At 41.8% G+C, this 23,438-nt stretch overlaps 1 protein-coding gene across 2 annotated transcripts in view; it reads left to right on the top strand.

The window, feature by feature from the left end:
* socs7 (suppressor of cytokine signaling 7) overlaps positions 1-16,711 on the top strand; it is a 149,759-nt gene extending 133,048 nt beyond the window's left edge. The window contains exons 10-11 of one of the 2 annotated variants that reach the window (XR_012102074.1): positions 1,981-2,143; positions 9,775-10,800. The gene's annotated coding sequence lies outside the window, so the exon portion shown is untranslated. Of the gene's footprint in view, positions 1-1,980; positions 2,144-9,774; positions 10,801-16,539 lie in introns of those variants that run through there. The other variant, XM_073071795.1, reaches the window with a different exon arrangement.
* The last annotated feature ends 6,727 nt before the right edge of the window (positions 16,712-23,438 follow it).

The following is a 23,438-nucleotide window of genomic DNA, read 5'->3' as shown; positions in this document are numbered from 1 at the left end:
GCATGTGGGGATCCTCCGATATCCAGGCAATCTTTCTCTCTTTTTTTTCTTTCTTTAGATAAGGGTTAAGGGGGGGGGGAGGGTTAAGGGGAGGGGGGAGGGTTAATATTATTTTTCTCACTATTTTATCATCACATTTATTCTTTGTAATTTTCGAAAATTTAATAAATAAATAAATATTTTAAAAAAGCATCAGAATGGGAACAAAATGTGATCTAAGTGACATTGACCTTGGAATGGTTGTTGGTGCCAGACGGGGCAGTCTGAGTATCTCGGAAGCTGCTGATCTCCTGGGATTTTCATGCACAACAGTCTCTGGGGTTTACAGAGAATGGTGCAAAAACATTTTTAAAAATCCATCGAACTGCAGTTCTGGGTGAATATGTCTTATTAATCAGAGAGGACAGTTGAGGGAGGGCTTTTTCTGGTTGGCTGCTAGTGACTAGTGGTGTTGGTGTTAGTTGGTGTTTCCTTGTAGAAAGTTAGCATCCGTCATTAAGGACCCCCACCACCCAGCACATGCCCTCTCCTCATTGCTACCATCAGGGAGGAGGTAAAGGAGCCTGAAGACACACACTCAGCAATTCAGGAACAGCTTCTTCCCCTCTGCCATCAGGGAGGAGGTACAGGAGCCTGAAGACACACACTCAGCGATTCAGGAACAGCTTCTTCCCCTCTGCCATCAGGGAGGGGGTACAGGAGCCTGAAGACACACACTCAACGATTCAGGAACAGTTTCTTCCCCTCTGCCATCAGGGAGGAGGTACAGGAGCCTGAAGACACACACTCAGCGATTCAGGAACAGCTTCTTCCCCTCTGCCATCAGGTAGGAGGTACAGGAGCCTGAAGACACACACTCAGCGATTCAGGAACAACTTCTTCCCCTCTGCCATCAGGGAGGAGGTACAGGAGCCTGAAGATACACACTCAACGATTCAGGAACAGCTTCTTCCCCTCTGCCATCAGGGAGGAGGTACAGGAGCCTGAGGACACACACTCAACGATTCAGGAACAGCTTCTTCCCCTCTGCCATCAGGGAGGAGGTACAGGAGCCTGAAGACACACACTCAGCAATTCAGGAACAGCTTCTTCCCCTCTGCCATCAGGGAGGAGGTACAGGAGCCTGAAGACACACACTCAGTGATTCAGGAACAGTTTCTTCCCCTCTGTCATCAGGGAGGAGGTACAGGAGCCTGAAGACACACACTGAACGATTCAGGAACAGCTTCTTCCCCTCTGCCATCAGGGAGGGGGTACAGGAGCCTGAAGACACACACTCAACGATTCAGGAACAGTTTCTTCCCCTCTGCCATCAGGGAGGAGGTACAGGAGCCTGAAGACACACACTCAGCGATTCAGGAACAACTTCTTCCCCTCTGCCATCAGGGAGGAGGTACAGGAGCCTGAAGATACACACTCAACGATTCAGGAACAGCTTCTTCCCCTCTGCCATCAGGGAGGAGGTACAGGAGCCTGAGGACACACACTCAACGATTCAGGAACAGCTTCTTCCCCTCTGCCATCAGGGAGGAGGTACAGGAGCCTGAAGACACACACTCAGCAATTCAGGAACAGCTTCTTCCCCTCTGCCATCAGGGAGGAGGTACAGGAGCCTGAAGACACACACTCAGTGATTCAGGAACAGTTTCTTCCCCTCTGTCATCAGGGAGGAGGTACAGGAGCCTGAAGACACACACTGAACGATTCAGGAACAGCTTCTTCCCCTCTGCCATCAGGGAGGGGGTACAGGAGCCTGAAGCCACACACTCAACGATTCAGGAACAGCTTCTTCCCCTCTGCCATCCGATTTCTGAATGGACAATGAACCATGAACACTACCTCATTACTGTTTTTGCACTACTTACTTAATTTTTTTAGTGTGTATATATATATATACACTTACTGTAATTTACTGTTATACGGTCGGCGCAAAGTTGTACTGTGCTGTAATGTTGCATGTTCTATTAATTGTCTCTACAGATGCTGCCTGACTTGCTGATTATCTCCAGTATCTTATGCTCGTACTGCATGTAATAGTTCCAATGAAGGTACACTTTGTAACTACTCTGATCAGCAGCAGAGATGGAGAAGAAGAAGTTGGAAACGCTTAAAGATCAGGCAACATCAGTAGAAAACAACACAGGTTTCTAGTCTTTTGCTTGTTCTTACACTTATATGATAGCATCTGGAGGTGGAAACTAAAAAAAAAACTTGGAGGAGCAAACTTAGTGGTTCAGTTTCGGCCACTGTCTGTAAGGGGTTTGTTAGTTCTCCCCATGACCTCATGGGCTTCCTCTGGGTGTTCCAGTTCCACCCACATTTCTTTTTTTTATTTATAATTTATAACACCTTTAGTCAAAGGTTGGTGAATCTGTGGAATTCATTGCCACAGGCGGCCGTGGAGGCCAAATAATGGGTATATTTCAAGCAGAGGTTGATAGATTCTTGATTAAACAAGGCATCAAAGGTTACGGGGAGAACGCAGGAGAATTTTCCACTAAGGTTGGATGAGACTACAACCAGAGGTCATAGTTTAAGGGTGAAAGGTGAGAAGTTTAAGGGGAACAGGAGTGGAAACTTCTTCACTCAGAGGGTCATGAGAGTGTGGAATGAGCTGTCAGCGATAGTGGTGCAGGCAGGCTTGATTTCAACGTTTAAGAGAATTTTGGATAGTGACATGGATGGTAGGGATACAGAGGGCTATGGCCCTGGTGCAGTTTGATGGGAGTAGGCAGTTAAAATGGTTTCGGCAAGGACTAGATGGAGCGAAGGGTCTGTTTCTGTGCTGTACTTCTCTATGACTCTACTGGGGATAATAAATCAGCCATGATTTAATGGTGGAACAGACTCAATGGGCCAAATGGCCTAATTCTGCTCCTATGTCTTATGAGGCATGATTCAGCAGACTATATCTCTCTAGTCTATAAAAGTTATTCTGGTAGGTTTGTAATAGATATCTTTTCAAAGACACCAAAGCTTGATAGCTGTATGTAGGCAAAGGATGTCTGCTCATGGAAAAATCGAAAATTAGACAGCAAAAGTTGAAAGTTCAATGTAAATTTATTATCAAAGTACATATATGTCACCATATACAACCCTGAAATTCATTTTCTTGAGGGTCTGATTAGTCTGACATCTATTCTTGGAAAAATGCTAGACTCAATTAGTAAGGAAGTAATAGCAGCACATTTGGAATATTTTTCTCTAATGAAGTCCCATAGCTTCATAAAGTGGAAATCATGACCGACAAATTTATGAGTTAATTTTGAAGAAATCTCAAATCAGAGGGAACCAGCAGACACATTGAATTTGGGTATCCAGAAGGATTTGACGAGTGCTTCACAAAGTCTATACTGGTGGAGATTCAAGTTTGGTTTGCAACTCCCACTTCTCATGTAAGATGACTTTCTGGAAGTCATACCTGGGCCTCTTGTATTTTACTCGGTTGCCAGAGCCCTCAGCAGATTGCAGATCTCTTGGTTCATCCAGGGCTTTTGGTTGGGGAAAACTCTGAGTGATTTTGACTACAACTGTTTTAAAAAGTTCCATGAGTCTTTTAAGAGACTCCTGGACAGGTACATGGAGCTCATAATAGAGGGCTATGGGTAACCCTAGGTGACTTCTAAGGTAAGGACATGTTCGGCACAACTTTGTGGGCCAAGGGGCCCGTATTGTGCTGTAGGTTTTCTATGTTTCTATGACAATCTCTGATGAGTCCTAGAACATGGCCCAGTCCACTTCCAAGCAATCCCATAGCCGCTCCTCTGTCACCCATGACTATCTCTTTGTTGTCCTTACCTCTGGAGCCTGACGCTTTAGTCTATGCCTGTATACAGGTGTGACGCATGGCCAAGTGGTTAAGGTGTGGGTCTAGTGATCTGAAGGTCGCTAGTTCGAGCCTCAGCTGAGACAACATGTTGTGTCCTTGAGCAAGGCACTTAACCACACATTGCTCTGTGACGACACCGGTGCCAAGCTGTATGGGTCCTAATGCCCTTCCCTTGGACAACATTGGTGGAGATGGGAGACTTGCAGCATGGGCAACTGCCGGTCTTCCATACAGTCATGGAAGACCTCAGTCATCATCGAAAATCCATGGACAGCTGAAGAAAACAGGTAGGAGGAGGACAGCCAGATGGTCAGATTACCTGAAATGCGGTCTAGAGATTGAATGAACCAAACTTGAATCACTGAAGGATGGTCAACAGCTGTGGCAGGCCTTGAATGCTATCACCTCCTCCAAAGTGAAACAAGCGACACAGGTTGACACTCAGCTTCAAAGAAGCTCAATGCCTTCTTTGCTCACATGGAGGCACCTTCACAAACTACCACAGGCCATGGCGGCTCTGAGAGTGGATCCATGGAAAGCATCTGGCGAGTACTTAAGGCCTATGCTATTAAACTGGCTGGTATGTTCACTGATATCTTTAACTTCTCACTCCAACAGTGTGAGGTACTGGTGCTTGGTAACCTGCCTCAATGACTATCATCCAGTAGCACTTACATCCACTGTGATAAATTGCTTTGTGAAGTTGGTGATGAAGCAAATCAACTCCTGCCTGAGGAGCAACTTGGATCTATTCCAATTTGCCTACTGTCACAATAGGTCAACAGCAGATGCCACTTCATTGGCTTGTCACTCAATCTTGGAACATGTGGACAGCAAAGGTGCATACATCAGGATTATCTTCATTGACTACAGCTCAGCATTCAAACCTATCATCCCTCGAAACTAATCAACAAGATCCAAGTTCCAGGCCTCAATACCTCCTTGTGTAACTAGATCCTCATTTTCCTCACTTGCAGACCCAGTCAGTTCACATTGGCAACATCTCCTCCTTCTTCATCAGCACAGGTGCACCACAAGGCTGTGTGCTTAGCCCCCTGCTCTGCTCACTTTATACTTGTGATCGTGAGGCTAAGTAGAGCTCCAATACGATATTTAAGTTGGCAGACAACACCACTGTCTTTTGCTGAATCAAACATGGTTATGAATCATCATATAGGAGGGAGATTGAAAATCTGGCTGAATCGAGCCACAACAACAACCTCTCACTCAACATCATCAAAACCAAAGAGTTGATTATTGAGTACAGGAGGAGGAAACCAGGAATCAGCAACTTTAAGTTCCTCAGTGTTATCATGTTGCAGGATCTGTCCTAGGTCCAGTCATTACATAGAAAGCACGGCATCACCTCAACTCTCTTAGAAGTTTGCTCAGATTTGGCATGTTATCTAAAACATTAAGAAACCTCTATAAATGCACAGTGGAGTGTATAGTAACTGGCCTGGTATGGAAACACCCAATGGTCTTGAACAGAAAAAAGCTACAAAAAGTAGTGGATACAGCTCAGTCTGTCACTGATAAAGCCCTCCCCATCACTGAACACACTTACAAAGAGCACTGTCACAGGAAAGCAGCATCTATCATCAGAGACCCCACCACCAAGGACATGCTCTCTTCTTGCTGCTGCCATCAGGAAGGAGGTACAGGAACCTCAGAACTCACACCACCAGTTTCAGGAACAGTTATAGCCCCTCAACTATCAGGCTCCTGAACCAGAGGAGATAGTTTCACTCACCCCAACACTGAACTGATTCCACAGCATATAGACTCACTTTTATAGACTCTAAAAACTTACATTCTCAATAATTATTGCTTGCTTGCTGGCTTAATTTATCTATCAATTTATGATTGATTTTTTGCACAATTAGTTGTCTTTTGTATATTGGTTGATTGTCCGTCTCTGTCGTGTGAATTTTCTCATTGATTCTATTTACTATGAACACCCACAAGAAATTGAATCTCTGGATAGTATATGGTGACGTATATAGTGCCTATAAAAAGTATTCACCCTCCCTTGGAAGTTTCCATGTTTTATTGCTTTACAACATTGAATCACAGTGGATTTAATTTGGCTTTTTTTGACACTGATCAACAGAAAAGGCTCTTTTGTGTCAAAGTGAAAGCAGATCTCTACAAAGTGATCTAAATTAATTACAAATATAAAACACAAAATAATTCATGGCATAAGTATTCACCCCCCCCCCCCTTAATATGACACACCAAATCGTCACTGGTGCAGCCAATTGGCTTTAGAAGTCATATCATTAGTTAAATGGAGATCACCGTGTGCAGTCAAGGTGTTTCAATTGACTGTAGTAAAAATATACCTGTATCTGGAAGGTCCAACTGCTGGTGAGTCAGTATCCTGGCAAAAACTACAGCATGAAGCCAAAAGAACACTCCAAGCAACTCCACAAAAAAGTCATTGAGAAGCACAAGTCAGGAGATGGATACAAGAAAACTGAATATCCCTAGGAGTACAGTTAAGTCAATCATCAAGAAATGGAAAGAATATGGCACATCTGTAAATCTGCCTAGATTAGGCTGTCCTCAAAAATTGAGTGATCATGCAAGAGGGGGACTAGTGAGGGAGGCCACCTAGAAACCTATGACAACTCTGGAGGAGTTACAAGCTTCAGTGGCTGAGATGGGAGAGACTCACATACAACAACTGTTGCCCGGGTTTCTCACCAGTCGCAGCTTTATGGGAAAGTAACAAAGAAAAAGCCACTGTTGAAAAAAAAAATCACATGAAATCTCGGCTAGAATTTGCCAGAAGTCATGTGGGAGACTCTGAAGATGGCTGGAAGAAGATTCTATGGTCTGATGAAACCAAAATTGCGCTTTTCGGTCATCAGACTAAACACTGCATATCACTAAAAACACACTATCCCTACCATGAAGCATGGTAGTGACTGCATCATGCTGTGGGGATGCTTCTCTGCAGTAGACCCTGGAAGGCTTGTGAAGGTAGAGGGTGAAATGAATACAGGGAAATACAGGGAAATCCTGGAGGAAAACTGCAAGAGAACTGTGACTTGGGAGAAGATTTATTTTCCAGCAAGACAATGACCCCAAGCATAAAGCCAAAGCTACACAGTAATGGCTTTAACAAAGTTAATGTCCTGGAATGGCCAAGTCAGAGTCCAGATCTCAATCCAATTGAGAATTTGTGGCTGGACTTGAAGAGGGCTGTTCACTCATGATCCCCATGTAATTTGACAGAGCTTGAGCAGTTGTGTAAAGAAGAATGTGGAAAAATTGCAGTGTCCAGATGTGCAAAGCTGATAGAGACCCATCCACACAGACTCGAGGCTGAAATTGCTACCAAAAGTGCATCTACTAAATACTGACTTGAAGGGGGTGAATAATTATGCAATCAGTTATTTTTTAATATATGTAATTAATTTAGATAATTTTGTAGAGAGCTGTTTTCAGTTTGACACAAAAAAGTCTCTTTCTGTTGATCAGTGTCAAAAAAAAGTCAAATTAAATCCATTGTGATTCAATGTTGTAAAACAATAAAACATGAAACTTCCAAGGGGATGAATACTTTTTATAGGTACTGTACATTGTTAATAAGTTTACTTTGAGATGACATATTATCATTGATAGACGATTGGTTAATTGTTTACCATATATCTTAACGATTTGGAAGTTGGATGTAAATACACAGTAGGTAAATTTCTAAATGGAACAAGAACAGTTAGAAAGGCATTTAATGATGTGGATACAAGCAGTTTCTGAAAAATATTGAACACAAGAGATTCTACAGATGCTGGAAATCTAGAGTAACACATACAAAATTTTGGAGGAACTCAGCAGGTCAGGCAGCATCTATGGAGAGGAATAAAGAGTCGACATTTCAGGCCAAGACCCTTCATCAGAAATGGAAAGGAAGGTGGAAGAAGCCAGAATAAGGGGGTGGGCAGTAGGGGAAGGAGATCAAGCTAGAAGGTCTTAAGTGAAGCTAGGTAAGGTTGGGTGAGGTACAGGTGTTAAAGTAAGAAGCTGACAGGTGATAGAAGGGATCTGATAGGAAAGGAGACTGGACCATGGGAAAAAGGGAAGGAGGAGGGGAATGGGGGTGGGGGTTGATAGGTAGATGAGGAGAAGAGTAGTGGCAAAAGGAAATGGAAAAGGAGAGTAGGTGGAGGGTGGAGAAATTACCTGAAGTTGGAGAACTCAATGTTCATGCCATCAGGTAGGAGCTTACCAAAACGAAATATGAGATGTTGCTCCTTCCACCTGAGAGTAGCTTCATCATGACAGTAGAGGAGGCCATGGATGGTCAAGTGTGTATCCTTGGAGGGAATTTAAAAACGCAAACACGAGGAGATCTGCAGATGCTGGAAATTCAAGCAACACACACAAAATGCTGGTGGAATGCAGCAGGCCAGGCAGCATCTATAGGAAGAAGTACAGTCGACGTTTCGGGCCGAGACCCTTCGTCAGGACTAACCGAAAGAAGAGATAGTAAGAGATTTGAAAGTGGGTGGGGGAGGGGTAAATGCAAAATGATAGGAGAAGACCGGAGGGGGTGGGATGAAGCTAAGAGCTGGAAAGTTGATTGGCAAAAGTGATACAGAGCTGGAGAAGGGAAAGGATCATGGGACGGGAGGCCTCGGGAGAAAGAAAGGGGGAGGGGAGCACCAGAGGGAGATGGAGAACAGGCAAAGAGTGATTGTGAGAGGGACAGAGAGAGTAAAGAAGCAGAAAAAAGGATAGATAGATAGATAAATAAATAAAGGATGAGATAAGAAGAGGAGAAGGGGCATTAACAGAAGTTAGAGAAATCAATGTTCATGCCATCAGGTTGGAGGCTATCCAGCTGGAATAAAAGGTGTTGTTCCTCCAACCTGAGTTTGGATTCATTTTGACAGTAGAGGAGGCCATGGATAGACATATCAGAATGGGAATGGGATGTGGAATTAAAATGTGTGGCCACTGGGAGATCCTGCTTTCTCTGGCAGACAGAGCGTAGGTGTTCAGCGAAACGGTCTCCCAGTCTGCGTCGGGTCTCACCAATATATAAAAGGCCACACCGGGAGCACCGGACGCAGTATACCACACCAGCCCCAGACAGTCCTTCCAGGTGCGGTGGCACTTCACCCTTGAGTCAGCTTCCATTAATGCCCCCTCTTCTTACCCCATCCCTTATCTATTTATTTATTTATTTATCTATCTATCTATTTATTTATTTCCCCCTTTTTTTTCCTTCTCTTTCTGTCCCTCTCACAATCACTCCTTGCCTGCTCTCCATCTCCCTCTGGTGCTCCTCTCCCCCTTTCTTTCTCCCTAGGCCTCCCATCCCATGATCTCCCCCCTTCTCCAGCTCTGTATCCCTTTTGCCAATCACCTTTCCAGCTGTTAGCTTCACCCCTCCCCCTCCTGTCTTCTCCTATCATTTCAGATTTCCTCCTCCCCCTCCTACTTTCAAATCTCTTACTATCTCTTCTTTCAGTTAGCCCTGACGAAGGGTCTCGGCCCAAAATGTCGACTGTACTTCTTCCTAGGTGCTGCCTGGCCTGCTGCGTTCCACCAGCATTTTGTGTGTGATCATTGGAGAAAAACCTTTGGTGATGCCGTTCCTGGGAGCCTGTTGCTGTTGCCTTTTTGGGGGATGCTGATAGAGATTGTGGTAATACACTTGTAAACAGTGTTTCAGTCATGCAAGAATTAAATTTTCAAGATACCAATGGATTTGTTGTGCTTTTTTGTGGACATGACATAACTAGTCAATGTGTCAACACTGTAGATTTACTGGAACAGCCTGATTATAGGTGCAGCTAATTTTGGAACAACAGACCTCAGCCCTTTAGTCAGAATGCTTATTACTTGTCTTGTAAGAAATACATTTGAACTATTTCTTGGTATCAGAGTGAACTGAATTGACTAAAGAATTTACTCAGAATTTCTGTTTGCAGATGGTCGTTATGTAATTCAGTTTATGAGTTCATCTGAACAACCCCACAACTAGAACTAGCAAATGCTGCTATTGAAACAATTGGACTCCACAACACACACTATATGGATTTGCAGAATAATATACAAAAACTACAGCGAACTGTCAGATCAGCAGAAAATGTCGCTGGCTGCGGTCTACCATCACTGCAGGACGTGTATGTGTCCAGGACAAAGAAACGGGCAGGAAAAATTATTGCGGATACTACCCACCCAGTGAACTGCCTTTTCCAAAAGCTCCCTTCTGGAAAGTGCTATAGGGTTATTAAAACAAAATCATCGTGCCATCTTAAAAGTTTCTTCCCCCAGGTAGCTAATCTGAATAACCAGTCTACTTGGTACCCCCCCCCCCCAATCTATTCACACCTCACTGAAGTGCACTGTGAACACTTCAAACCACTTTTTACAATGCTATTTACATTGTAAGTACAAACTGGTCTTTATGTATTTATGCACATTTTATTCCATATCTGAACTTTAACCTCTAACTTTATTTTTATATAATTCTTTGTTCTTTATAATTGTTGAACATTGATGTTTTGGTTGCATGTCATGGCAAATTCCTAATACAGGTAAATGCATATGGCAAATAAAGTTGATCTTTGAACACTATTAATATAGCAAAAATGGCCCAAAATCAGCAACATGTTGATGTTATCATGGAGAGCACTCCGACTGTTGCATCACCCTCTGGTATGGAGGATCAGAAATTGTTGCAGAGGCTTGTAAACTCAGTCAGCCATCATAGGCACTAGCCTCCACATCATTAAAAGGCAGTGCCTCAAAAGACAGATGCCTTGTGCAGGAAGGCACAGAGTCGACTGTACTTCCTAAGAAGGTTGGCGTCATTCAATGTCTGTAGTGAGATGCTGAAGATGTTCTATAGGTCAGTTGTGGAGAGCGCCCTCTTCTTTGTGGTGGCGTGTTGGGGAGGAAGCATTAAGAAGAGGGACGCCTCACGTCTTAATAAGCTGGTAAGGAAGGCGGGCTCTGTCGTGGGCAAAGTACTGGAGAGTTTAACATCGGTAGCTGAGCGAAGGGCGCTGAGTAGGCTACGGTCAATTATGGATAACTCTGAACATCCTCTACATAGCACCATCCAGAGACAGAGAAGCAGTTTCAGCGACAGGTTACTATCGATGCAATGCTCCTCAGACAGGATGAAGAGGTCAATACTCCCCAATGCCATTAGGCTTTACAATTCAACCGCCAGGACTTAAGAACTTTTTAAAAGCTATTATTAATGCTTTTTGAGATAGTGATTTAGATGCATATCATATTTTTTACTGAGTTAAGTATTGTATGTAATTAGTTTTGCTACAACAAGTGTATGGGACATTGGAAAAAAGTTGAATTTCCCCATGGGGATGAATAAAGTATCTATTTATCTATCTATCTACCATGGAGTAGCCTCACCATTTGGAACAATGCCTTCCTCTCATTACTAACATCAGGCTGAGGTACAGGAGCCTGAAGACGCACTCAATGTTTTAGAAACATCTTCCACTCTGCGATCAGATTTCTGAACAGTCCATGGACTCATGAACACTACCTCACTATTTTCCCCTCTTTTTGCACTATTTGTTTATTTTTATCTAGCTTTTTATTGTAATTTACCATGCCACAGTAGCGTAGCACTATGCTATTACAGCTCAGGCTGTCAGAATTCAGCCCAGGTGTCCTCTGTAAGGAGTCTCTGTACTTCCTTCTCGTGGACTTTGTGGGTTTTCTCCGGGTGCTCTAGTTTCCTCCCACAGTGCCTAGACATACTGGGTAGGGTCATTGTAAATTGTCCCATGGTTAGGTTAGGGTTAAATCCAGGTCGTTTGGAGATGTTTGGCGGTGTGTCTTGAAAGGCCTACTCCATTCTGCATCTCTAAATATTTTAAATATACTGCACAACACATTTCATGATGTATGTCAGTGATAATAACCTGATTCTGATTCTAACCAAATGAGTCAGTCTAAGAGGTAACCTTAACAGATGGTGTGGAAATAGAAAGGCAAACACATGGGTGTTTAAGTGAATCACTATAATCATCTTGCATGTGGGCGAGAATGCAAAGCATTTATGCAATAAATCTACTCGACTGTGCATGTTTAGCCAGTCTCTTCTACATTTTTGTTTTTTTTTATACACTAAATAATATTAATACTGGAAACTCGAAATAAAAAGCAGAAAATGTTGAGAATATTTGAGACAGACAGCACCTGTATAGAACGTATCAATATCAACCGTCAGGTCGATGACCCAAAGAATTTCGCGCTGAAAAATTCAATTTTTATTTTGCCTTACTGAATTCTGCATGTTATGCGGGCAAATGCAATGCTTCTTCCCTCTCAGGGAGAAAAGACGTAGAGAAAAATTAAAACTCTGGTCTGGGGAGAAACTCACAACGAACCAACCCCACACATGGCGTGAATTAGAACAAGCGCTCTATTGTTGTTTCACGCTTTATTGTGTACAGAGGGCGCGACCCATCCCGAACTGGCAGATCCTATTGGATAATGTCAATGTTCATCAAATGTCATGGACACTAGGTGCCCGCCCTAATGTTAATCTTTCATTGTGATTTGTTAACTGAAACATCAATCACTGTCAGCATCTTAACTCTAGCCGCTGTGCTACAAACTTCTAAATGACTATCACCTCCAAGTTTCACGGATTATACATTACTTCTTCTAATATACTTTCTGCATCTCTTTTATTTTAGCTTTTGACATCAGATAACGTTGCAAATCTTTATCCTCTGTTCGCAGATCTTTGTGTAACGATTGGACTACGCGATAGTCCAATCAGGATTAAAAAATGCTCACGCCCATCGTATTGGGCAGAATCCACAGTTGTTATTGGCCAAGAAGACCGTCGGTCATTTAGCACTGCCGACCCGCCGAGTTCAATTGGTTGGGTGTGGGGCAGGTGGGCGGGGTCATTTGCTAGCTTGGGTGGCGAGCGGTGGGTGCTCCAAAGGAGCGGAGAGGAGGTCGGTGAGATATCGCCGCGGGAAACAAAACGGAACGAGCTTCGCTTTGTTCATGACAGGCAGAGAGCTTGCACTGCGACGCTGACCTTCCGAAGCTGACTGGCTCCGTGGGTTAAGCCCGGACGTGTGTGAGGTGAGTGAGTTGGGGTGGGGTGCGATTCGGTGTCGGCCGCCGACTGACAGCTCGGGCGGTACCCCGTCCCCCTCCCTCAGCGCTCCCCGCTCTGGTACAAAGACAGGGTGAGCAGTCAAACTTCACCACACTGCTCTACACCAAGTGTAGATTGCCAAGTGCGTGTTTCTGCCGGGATCGGGTGAGTGAGTGACAGCTGCCAAATGCTGGCGCCAAAACAAAAACAAGGGAAAGTTGCGCCCTGCACTTTCCCTCCACTCATTCTCATCTCATCTTTTCGTCTTCTGGGCAGCTCCTCAGGACCGAGGAACCACCCCCTTCCTGTGGGTTGGAATTGTCACATGTACCGAGATACAGTGAAGAACTTGTATAGTGTTCAATGCAACTGTGCTTTGAGGTTATGCAACGTAAAACAATAACAGAATTGGAATCGCTTTGTTATTGTCACATGTACCGAGGTGCAGTTAAAGAACCGTCTTGCATATTTTTTATACATATCAGATCGTTACGACTGCATTGAGGTAGTGCAACGTAAAACAATAACAGAATTGGATCGGACACGCTAGAGGCAGGAAACATGTTCCCGATGTTGGGGGAGTCCAGAACCAGATGCCACAGTTTTAAGAATAAGGGGTAGGCCATTTAGATCGGAGTTGAGGAAAAACTTTTTCACCCAGAAAGTTGTAGATCTATGGAATGCTCTGCCCCAGAAGGCAGTGGAGGCCAATTGTCTGGATGCTTTCAAGAAAAAGTTAGACAGAGCTCTTAAAGATAGCGGAGTCAAGGGATATGGGGAGAGGGCAGGAACGGGGTACTGATTGTGGATGATCAGCCATGATCACAGTGAATGGCGGTGCTGGCTAGAAGGGCCGAATGGCCTACACCTGCCTCTATTGTCTATTGGTTTATTATTGTCACATGTACTGAGATACAGTGAAAAACATGTCTTACATACTATTTATACATATAAGATTATTACAACAGTGCATTGTGAGATAAAACAGCAGCGTGCAGAATAAACTGTAATAATACTTTAATAATCCTGCTGCCTGTAAGGAGTTTGTATATTCTCCCCATGACCAGGTGGGTTTCCTCTAGGTTAATTGGCCATTGTAAATTGTCCTGTGACTAAGCTAGGGTTAAATCAGGGGTTACTGGAAAGGCTGATTCAGCTGTATCTCAATAAGTAAGTAAATAAGTAATGAAGCGTAACCAGCTACAGAGGAAGTGCAATGCAGGTAGTTATTAATGTGCAAGTCTAATGACTTATATGCTAATGAAGTAGATTATGAGGTGAAAAGTCTATGTTATTGTTCTAGGGAACCATTCAATAGTCTTAATACAGTGGGATAGAAGCTGTCCTTAAACCTGGTGGTACAGGCTTTTGTATATTCTGCCCAGTGGGAAAGGGGAGAAGAGAGAATGTCCGGGATAGGTAGAATCTTTGCTGGCTGCTATATGGAAGCAATGAAAGTATAGACAGAGTCCATGGGGGGGGGGGGGGGGGAGCCTGGTTTCTGTGACCACAACGCAGCGGTTTCTTGCAGTCTCATACAAAGCAGCTGCCATTCCAAGCGATGGTGCATCCATCTAGTGTCTTTCTAAGCACCCTGTTGTTGGGTATGTGGGTGGTGTGGAATGTCCATCAGAGTTGACTGAGTATAATTAGGGCTTCAGTGTTGGGGATGTTGGTCAGGGAGAGGATGGTTATCCCTTATTATTGACAATAAAAAGTAAGGCATAGGAGCAGAATTAAGCCATTTGGCTCATTGAGTCTACTCTGCCATTCCATCATGGCTGATTCATTATTCATCTCAACTCCATTCTCCTGCCTTCTCCCCATAACCTTTGATGCCCTTTCTCATCAAGAGTCTGTCAATGTCCACTTTAAAGATACCCATTGACTTGGCCTCCACAGCATTCTGTGGCAACGAATTTCACAGATTCACCCTGGAAACAGCCTGTAGTTCTGAAGATAACTCCACTTCCATAGGAAGTTTGAATGTGAGGGGCAGCATTGATGGAAAAAGTGCCACGGCACGGCAGCAGTGTTACGTTGGTTTTCACTGAGCTCATTTATGATCACAGCTTGTACGTCATCAAGAAGCAAATTTAAGATGGCGGTGAATTTCTATGGGCAGATGAATTAGGGGAGAGAACTCCAAAACTCTCCCAGTTGACAGAGTCATAGGCTTTAGTGATGTATATTGCTGCATTTTTCTAATAAGTACACACAGGCATACGTACTCGATCAAACACGTCTTCAGATTTGCCTTCCAAATCAATATTGGGCTGAAATACCATTTGTGTTTTATCTTTACTTAAACCCGTCACCCCTACTGGGCATAGGCTGGTGACTGTGGCTTTCCAGAGTCTCTGTCCTGGGCTAGTTCAGAATCAGAATCAGGTTTAATATCACTGGCATATGTTGTGAAATTTGTTGGTTTGTGGCAGCAGTACATTGCAATACATAATTATAAAAATGATCAATTACAGTAAGAAATACATTTTAAAAGTTAAATTAAATAATTAGTGCAAATAGAGAAAAAAAGTAGTGAGGAAGTGTTCACGTGTTCAATGTCAGTTCAGAAGTCGAATGGCAGAGGGAAAGAAGCTGTTTCTGAGTTGTTGAATGTGTGCCTTCAGGGTCTTGTACCTCCTCCCTGATGGTAGCAATGAGTAGAGGGCATGTCCTGGGTGATGGGGGTCCTTAATGATGGATGTCACCTTTTTGAGGCATCGCTGCTTGAAGTTGTCCTGGATGCTGGGAAGGCTAGTATTCATGATGGAGCCGACTGAGTTTACAACTTTCAGCGGCTTATTTTGATCCTGTGCAGTGCATACCAGACAGTGATACAGCCAGTTAGAATGCTGTCTGTAGATATTTATGTGTCTTTGGTGACCCCCCCCCCCCTCCCCCCCATCTTCTTAGTGTATCTTTCCTCTTTCAGAGATGAGGTTTTTGGAGCTACTGTTGGTGTTTCTGTAGCTCTGGGTTTTTACGGGATGGGGTTGCTGGCTCCATGCCCAACCCTCCTCCTTTCGCAGCTAGGCTTGGCACAGTTGTTTTACGTTCAGATTTATGTGGTTTGAACAATTGTTAAAGATTAGCTTTATTTGTCACATGTACATTGAAACATACAGTTATTGCGTTATTTCCGTCAGTCTGAGGATATGCTGAGGGTAATCTGCAAGTATCATCGTGCTTCCAGTGCCAACATAGCATGCCTACTACTTACTAACCCTTATTAACCTGTGTGTCATTGAAAAGTGGGAGGAAACTGGAGCAGCCACACAGAGAGACCCACACAGTCACGGGGAGAATGTATAAACTCCTTACGGATAGTGGTGAGAATTGAATCCCAATGGGTGGCATTCTAAAGCATTGCGCTGGCTACTATGCTGCCATGCACCTCCTTGTAGTTCTGACATTTTTTTAGTGACTGTAAGTTCCATTACACGAACGTGAAAAATAAAATGAATCGACTGTGATGGTGAATTTACTGTCCTGTAGCTTAGCTCCTGACAGATTACATTAATACTTCGATAATTAATGTTGGTTTATTAGATCAGTTGTTGAGTGAGTGAAACATTTTATTGTTATCTTCCAGGGCCCGTTCTTTTCAGAAGACGAAAGATTTTGCAGTCTGGCAACAAGGAAGGACTTTCAGCTGATGGTGGAAATAAAGCACGGACATTAATAACCAATAGTAATAAATTGCTTTCAATGACAATCAAATGATTGTTTCAAAGAAAAAAAAATAAACTTATTACAAGAGGTGACCTTGGGTTGATTGTCCATTTTATTTATTGTTCTTAAAAAAAACCCAACAAGCTGAGGATGAAGATGGTGAGAATTACAGAAATTACTGAGCTCCTTTCGATTGAAAAATGATGGCCACTGGAACAGAGCTGTCACCAAACTTCGATCAAGCAGGAACAGCAAACCTGACCGGAACAGTTGATATGGTATGAAAAATCAAGTGTGCAATATTTTTATTTTGCTTTATTACTTGTTCATAGTGTTAATTTGCAAAATTTGGAGGAATCTTTTTGCATTGTTGTTGGACTCATTTTTAGTATAGATTAGGCTTATCCATTCCTTCTAATATCAGCTTCTTGTACATATATGATGGTTGTCAATCGTGCCTGATGATGGTAAGAAACCTGTGCGAGACAGTTTTTAAAGTGGAAAAGCCATTGACTGGAGCAGTTACAGTCTCTTGACCTTGAAGTCCCGGTCCAGAGATACAAGTAGTTGTCACAAACTAGAGATTTCAATTGTTTTGCAGTGGGTGTTCTCCATAAAGTGTTGCAGAACTTTCCTAGCTGTTGGTTTTCACTGTTGATTTCATCTGCCCAGTTAGCTAGAGCTGACCTAACATGCTGGAACAGGCATATCCGTATCTCACTGGAGTGTGTGCGTATATATATTTTGTTTATCCTCTTCATAATGATGTGGGTTTTTTCCATTCTCCAATTTCCTTCCAAATCCCAAAGATGTACTGCTCAGAATATTGATGGGCATGTGTGAGAGAATACATTGCAGTAGTTCAAGGAACTAGGGAAGGGGAACGGGGCAAGAGGTGGTGGTGAGTGTGGGGGGGGGGGGGGTTAGGGTTCTGTATTATTATAAGATAAAAAGTTAAAGTTTAATTTTTTTTATTGAGATCCAGCGCAGAATAAACCTTTCAGACCCGTACCCCCAGCAGCCCATAGTCTAATCATGGTACAATTTGCAATGTAAAATTAACCTACCAACTGGTACCTATTTGGAATGTGGGAGGAAACTGGAACACCCGGAGAAAACTCACTCGGTCACAGGGAAAATGTACAAACTCATTACGGGCAGCGGCGGTCACTGGTACTGTAAGTTGTAGTGGTTAGCACAGTGCACTCAAAGGAAAAATAAGTTAGTAGGGAGGAAACCGAGTGGCCAGTCAGAAATGGTAAGAGTCATCGTATTTGGTTACTGAGAGAAAGAGCTGTCATCAGGATGTGATGTATGTGGAAAACTGAACAATTTCACTTTGAGCTGCTAAATGAGAAAGAAACAACTACATTTTGTTAAAAGTTCTAAAAGTTGTTAAAAATGCAGTTCAGTCAAGAATAAAAGTTGGAAGCTTATATGTTTATAATATATTTCAATACTGGTCAACACTATCAAGTACTGTATATTGCTAATTGATTATAGATACTGAGCTCCCCTGCTAATATAAAATGCTTTTGTGTTTTTACTTTATTAAAGCTACTTATTTTAAGTGTTTATAGTTATTAACAATATTTGTTTAAATATTTTGCTTAAGTTTGTTGTTAAATGGTTGGGATAATTATTTAACATGACTGTTGTATGTAATTTATTTGTTAACTCTGAATAATTTTAGCAAACAGTGAAACTTAAGGTGAAGTTGAATTAGTTAATTTATATACTGTACATTTTTCTGGATTGGGGTTCCCAACCTTTTTTATGCCATGGACCCCTACCATTAACTAAGGGGTCTGTGGACCCCAGCCCAGGTAGGGAACCACTTCTGTAGAGTCTAGGCTGAGATTATATTGCCAAATCAGCAGGTTCACAACACTCTTTTGTGAGTTATTCTGAAATTCATAAAGCGACTTTTAACTTGACACTTTATTCAGTAGGAATGAAGTTGGATAAAATTTGAAAACAGAACAAAAAGTGGTAATATTAGGCTGGTGACTAAAAGCTTAGTCAAAGAAAGAGCTCTAAGGAGTAGAGAATTCTTTTCCATTTGGAATATTTTACTCTGGAGAGAATACAGCTGGGGAGTATTTTGCTGCGCTCTTTATTTTTTGCAGAACTTTGATGGCTTGCCTATTGTGGTATTTGTTCTGTGGAAAATTTTTTTCTTGCGGTCCAAATGTTTTGAAGAGTTTTTGTTGCCCTTTTACACCAGAAGCTCCCAAACTGGAGTCCACAGATCGTCAGTTAATGGTAGGGGTCCATGGCATGAAAAGGGTTGGGAATCCCTGTTTTAGACACTGCTTTTGATCTGAGAGGAGCGTTTCAGATCTTGAGCAGTGACAATTGGCGGAATCTTACTTAATTTCAGAGGAGTTTTGTAACATAGTCATATCCTGTACTGAACTGGTCATTTGCATTTCTGTAAGTTTGCTGAACTGTGGCTGTTTTTTTTTTCTCCCCCAACCCCTTCACTCTAACTTAGAGATAGAAGGCCATTTGTAGCACCTTTCATTATTGCTGTCCTCCTTGGGCAGTCCCCTGGGGTTGACTCCATCCAATTCTGTGCCTTTTGTAGAGACCTACAAGGGTTGTGCAGACTGTGCCACAGACGTTGTAGTTAGGTAGCTATTGGGATATTGGGTCTTCCTTCCATTGAATGCAGCCAGTCTTTGAATGGTCTTTTCATTAAGCCTTAATGTGCACATTTCTGTCCAAGATGCTCCCTCTTCATTTTGATATATTATGGGCTAAGGATTGCAGTAAGTAAGGATGTTGCTTTTTTTCTGGATGAATATTAAAACCTCTTCAAAGCATTTTCCCTTCAAGGAACTCAGAGCACTCCTCTTAGGACTCTGGCTTTGGGCATGTATCGGCCCATATAGTTGAGTTGCTCGAGTGTGACCAGAGCTGGGATATTGGCCTGAGAGTGGATGCTGATGTCATTATGGCTATTTTGATGATCAGTTTAGAGCAGGGGTTCCCAACTTGGACCCTTTGGTTAATGGCATTGGTTCATGGCATTAAAAAGGTTGAGAACCACTGGTTTAGAGGGTTTGAAGCAACAGTGAAATTTTTCTGATGCTTTGAGGTTATCCATGAGTTATGGAGAATTGAGATGATCACTTCTGCTAAGAGGTGGTGCTGATTGAAGACTTGGTCTTTGAACATCCCTTTTCTTAGTTAACGGGTTGTGCTTGAAAACAGGTAGTGGTGATGAACTTTGTCATCTAAGTTTCCTTTTACCGAGAGGTGTCAATTAAGGTATCGAAAGTCATTTAGGTTTACTACATCTTGCCTGATCTTGATTGTCAGAAGGCAGAGCTTGTGACAGGGTTATGTTAAGTAGACATTTTGCTTTCCTGCTATTTAACTGGAAGGTCTATTCTATTCCTCCACAGTGAAAAATTGAATAGTACACTGGACTTCAGCCTCTAAGTGTGTATTAGAACATTAGAAAGTTTTTGATAAGAACAGGCCATTTGGTCTAACAAATCTTGTCAAATTTCTGCTCACAGTGTGGTGAAATAACTATTGAGTTCACATTTGAAAGTTACTAAGATACTACTCTCAACTACACAACTAGGTAGTTTGTTCCATGTGTCCACAACTTGCTGTGTAAAGAAATGCTTCTTGATGTTAGTCTGAAATCTCCCCTTAACCAGTTTCCACCTATGTCCCTGTGTCCGTGTTGATGGATTAGTTTTGAAGTAGCTGCTGGCATCCACTTTACTTATACCCTTAATGATTTTGAACATTTCTATCATGTCTCCTCTCATTCTACGTAAAAAAGATTTAATTCTTTCAATCTTTCTTCAGACTGCCTACTGTGATTGTGATTTGGTGATTGAGTTTAGATGGCACGTCCTCCCTGTGGAATGTGTGGGTTTGCCCCAGTTTACTCCCATAGTCCAAAGACGTACTGGTTAGTAGGTTAATTGGTCTTTGTAAATTGTTTCATGATTAGGCTAGGGTTAAATAGGTGGGTTGTTGGCGGAGTGGCTCAAAGTGCAGGAAGGTCCTTTTCCATGCTGTATCTCTAATTAAAAATTAATAAATAAATCTTGGTCCTGGAATGGAGGTGAACGTTTACAGTTGCAGCCTTTAATGGAAGAATGGTAAGAACCCTGCTCCCCCCCCCCCCCAGGTTATTTACAATGTCCATGTAATTGATTTATGATAAAATTTCCTACAAAGAGATTTCCCTGACTCCTTTCGTAAATTAACTCCACCTTGACTGAGAGATTGCTGGAGTTGGCTGATGGGAAGTTCACTGAGGTCAGATCTTCAGTAAACTTATTATAGCTTGCATGTCATAATATAACAGGTAATGGTAATGGTTGTCTGAGCAAGGGCAGAACTAAGGAGGTTTCTTCATGATCTCTCTTGGTTGATGGAACAGCTAAGTTGGAATGACTGGCAATTAAACCTGAACTTTTCTGCACTTTATGTCCATTAACATAACTGCATGGGGAATGTATTCATGAGAAGAACAAAGTTTCCCTGGACTGCTAAGCACTTGACTATTAGCTTGTAGCATGACAGATTGATGTGGTATAAGTTTGATATTTTTATTCACGAGTTCCTAATCTCAGTTTACTCCAAGGGAAATGTTTCTCCTCAAGTGGAAAACAGTCCCTGTTCAATTTTTGCTAGTGAGGCAAATGGTTTTTCGTACATTCCTGGTCACTTTCTCATGTTTTTAGAACTCTTTTGATATGGCATTACAAAATCTCAGAAAAATGAAATAACTTGATGGTTACATGTACTTACAAAAAATGGGATGCTTTGATTAATATTTTGGCCCCGTTGTCAGTTTATATAAACATTCAAAACTAAGTTGAAATCGCAATTATTTATTGTGATATTGCGGGGAATAGGCCCTGTAGGCCCTTTGACATATTTTTACAAGAATTGCATGGGAGTACAAGAGTTGTAAGGCGCATCTGAACTCGTGCGTGAAAAAATTGACGCATGGAATGTAAAAGGTTGGCCACCCCTGCTGTAGTACATGGGCAATGTAACAGAACGGACAACAAATGTATTAGCAATTATTCTTGTTGCATTTACAAAAGATATTTTGAAAAAGTAGGTAATTATTTACATTATTATTTGAACTAGTGGTTGGATACAGACAATAATGTTCCTGTTTCCATTTAGTTCATTTGACTGTATTGTTTAATTCTAACTAGTGGCTACGAATTCCTGGGTAATTTTCAACTCTGCAACAGTGCTAAGAGAAGAACTGAAGGCAGTTTACAACCAATTGGCTGATATTGAAATACAAATGTTATTGAGCTAAAAGACACCAGTTAAGTTGGAGGGGCAATTCTTGATCTGCTGTATCAAATCCCTTGCTATTTTCCAAAAAAGGTGTTTTGGGTATTGGAGATGAAATTTGTCATTGTACCTATAGAAATAAAATTTAACTCTTATTTAAATATCATTTATTTTATTACTAGCTGCACTGTCTTTGCACTTTCAAAGAGAGTGCAGTAAATAAAATCCTCAATATGGAGCAGTCTCACAATCAACCATAAGGTGCATCATCATGATTTTAAATAAGATGCAATTTGGATTGAAAAGAACTTCGACTGAGAAAGAGCTTGAGAGAAGAGTTTCCTTCAACTGTTGTGAAATGTGAAAAGGGTGGGAATGTTTTTTTTATTTCAAGTTATCTTTAGCATTGACAAAAACACGATTCAGACAGTGCATTCAGCAACATTCCTTTCCAGTGTTGACTCATTCTCTGATGTGGAATACACCTATATGTAACTTTTACTACTTTACTGGCTCTGAAAGGATACAACACTTGAGTGTTGACTCATGGCCCATGTTCGTTGTTTTTGTGACTCATCCTGATCTCTCTGAGTAGTTGTCAAGATAATAATTGGGTTACTGGCTTCTCAAGGTTGATTCTATTTTTAATTGGTTTTGGCTGGTTCACAGACACAATGAGTTCAACATTCATTTTCTTGCAGGCATTCACAGTAGAACAAGGAAATGCAATAGGATCGATGGAAAAACTACACACGAAGACAAACAGCCAATGTGCAAAAGAAGATAATCTGTGCAAATACAAAAAAGATAATAATAAATAAATAATACAGAGAACATGAGTTGCAGAGTCCTTGAAAGTGAGTCCATACGTTGTGGAATCAGTTCAGTGTGAAGGGGAATGAAGTTAATCATATTGGTGCAGGAGCCTGATGGTTGAAGGGTAACTTGTACTCTTATTACCAGCAGCAATGAAATTGGCACTATTTTAAAAGATATCCTGATATCCAGAGTACCAAATGTTTCACATGGTACTCTAGACATGTTTTAAATATAGAAATGAGGATGCTCTGACATAAGAACATTATTGCCATTTTAGGTCAGAACTGGGCTTAGTAACTGAAAGAAATGCATCAAGTGTAAGCATTGAAATGTTTATTTGGAACTTGAGTAGCAGGAGTTTATTTTAATATTTAATATCTTGCCTATAAGCATTGTCAGTGCCCCCTTTCAATGAAGTGCCAGTGATTTTCTTGGCAATAATAATAGCAGGTAAAATGTGCAGTCAGCTTGAGATATTAAATGGTGTATCAAATTACACCATGAGATGATGTGACAGGTGAGTTAATATTAGATTTTAAAAAAGATGAAAAAGAATAAAATTCAATTTAATTTCTAATCTAATGCCTCATAGTTGTCATTTTTTGTATTTGCACAGTTTGTCATCTTTTGCACATTGGCTTTTTGTCAGTCTTCGTGTGATTTTTTTTCCATTGATTCTATTGTATTTCTTTGTTCTATATAACCATA

The sequence above is a fragment of the Hemitrygon akajei genome, chromosome 18, assembly GCF_048418815.1.
Source record: "Hemitrygon akajei chromosome 18, sHemAka1.3, whole genome shotgun sequence".
Classification (NCBI taxonomy): Eukaryota; Metazoa; Chordata; class Chondrichthyes; order Myliobatiformes; family Dasyatidae; genus Hemitrygon; species Hemitrygon akajei.
The sequence above is the reverse complement of the archived record's forward strand: the minus strand, read 5'-3'. Positions and strand labels throughout refer to the sequence as shown.